Here is a 2,141-nt window from a genome sequence, read left to right as displayed (position 1 = left end):
GGGTGTATAGATGTTGTGTGTGTAGTGTATAGTGTAGTGTATGTGTTGATAGCTATGTATATAGATGTGTGTGTAGTGTATAGTGTAGTGTATGTGTTGATAGCTATGTATATAGATGAGTGTAGTTTATTATGTAGTGTATAGTGTAGTGTATGTGTTGATAGCTATGTATATATATGGTGTGTATAGTTTATAGTGTAGTGTATGTGTTGATAGCTATGTATATAGATGTTGTGTGTAGTTTATAGTGTAGTGTATAATGTAGTGTATGTGTTGATAGCTATGTATATAGATGTTCTGTGTATCTTCTTTGGTTCTTTCGGTAAAGTCACGTAGAATGAGAATAAAATAATAAATTGATAAAATAAAATAACACAATAATATTCTCACGACGTTTCGGCCACAACACAAGCGGCCTTCATCAGGTGAAGGGGGCGAGACTGTCTGGTAGGACAGCGCTGGAGTGAGAGAGCCACGTTCAGATCACGGCTTTTAAGCTGTGTGAGAGGAACAAAAAAAATGTTCTGTGTAGTTTATAGTGTAGTGTATAATGTAATGTATGTGTTGATAGCTAAATAGAAGCATTGTTTCACTCTGTCCCATGTGTGTGTCTCTCTCTGTGTCTCTGTGCTGGCTCTCTCTGCTTGGATGTCAGTATATGTGTCTGTGATCTGTACTCTATCACTCTTAACCTATAATTTAGCAATCTTTGAAATAACTTAATCAGCCAGACCATGCGTTAATTGTGTTTTGACCGACCCTCTGTGCTGCATTATATTGTTTCCAAAATTTTACTAAATCTTGTTTCAATTTGATGTGCTTCTCCATCTCTCTGTGTTTCCTCTCTCCCTTAAATTTAGCTCTTCTATACCTGATGATGATTGCTTGCTTTGCAATCGAAACGTCGTATGCTATCATGTAATTTTATTTCATTATTATTTATTATTTCTACGTGACTTTACCGAAAAAAACAAAGAGTATTTTCAACCGAAAGTTCAAAAGTTCAAGTTTCAACCGCAAGTCCAAAATTTCAAGTTTCAACCGCAAGTCCAAAAGTTCAAGTTTCAACCGCAAGTTCAAAAAATGCAAGTTTCAACCGCAAGTTCAAAAGTTCAAGTTTCAACCGCAAGTTCAACAGTTCAAGTTTCAACCGCAAGTCCAAAAGTTCAAGTTTCAACCTCAAGTTCAAAAAGTTCAAGTTTTAACCGCAAGTTCAAAAGTTCAAGTTTCAACCGCAAGTTCAAAAGTTCAAGTTTCAACCGCAAGTCCAAAATTTCAAGTTTCAACCTCAAGTTCAAAAAGTTCAAGTTTCAACCGCAAGTTCAAAAGTTCAAGTTTTAACCGCAAGTTCAAAAGTTCAAGTTTCAACCGCAAGTTCAAAAGTTCAAGTTTCAACCGCAAGTCCAAAAGTTCAAGTTTCAACCGCAAGTTCAAAAGTTCAAGTTTCAACCGCAAGTTCAAAAGTTCAAGTTTCAACCGCAAGTTCAAATTTCAAGTTTCAACCGCAAGTCCAAAAGTTCAAGTTTCAACCGCAAGTTCAAAAGTTCAAGTTTCAACCGCAAGTCCAAAAGTTCAAGTTTCAACCGCAAGTTCAAAAGTTCAAGTTTCAACCGCAAGTTCAAAAGTTCAAGTTTCAACCGCAAGTTCAAAAGTTCAAGTTTCAACCGCAAGTTCAAAAGTTCAAGTTTCAACCGCAAGTTCAAAAGTTCAAGTTTCAACCGCAAGTTCAAAAGTTCAAGTTTCAACCGCAAGTTCAAAAGTTCAAGTTTCAACCGCAAGTTCAAAAGTTCAAGTTTCAACCGCAATTTGAAAGGCACCACGGGCGTGAGGTGGCGGCTCTCCCTGTTGGTGGAGTTGGCATGGTGGGCAGCTCTGCCAGTCGCCCCCCCACCCACCCAGTCAGTTGACCTCCCCACCACAATCCGAATTGTCTTGCGACCTCCTGCCGCGTGAGCTTCTGCCATTCCACTTTGGCTCCTCGCTCGTTCGTTCCGCCACAGGTTGCCATTGTGACGTCGCTCCGTGACATTGCCACTAGGCGGGGCTTCCCATGAAAGTGATAAAACTGTCTCATCTACCGGCGGCGGGCGCTTATAGACAATACGACTTTTTTTTTGAAACACGACAAAACAATTTGCGGG

This window comes from Petromyzon marinus, unplaced genomic scaffold (genome assembly GCF_048934315.1).
Source record: "Petromyzon marinus isolate PM22_M1 ecotype Great Lakes invasive population unplaced genomic scaffold, UKy_Petmar_22M1.pri1.0 PM_G_Scaffold_14, whole genome shotgun sequence".
Taxonomy (NCBI): Eukaryota; Metazoa; Chordata; class Hyperoartia; order Petromyzontiformes; family Petromyzontidae; genus Petromyzon; species Petromyzon marinus.
The sequence above is the reverse complement of the archived record's forward strand: the minus strand, read 5'-3'. Positions refer to the sequence as shown.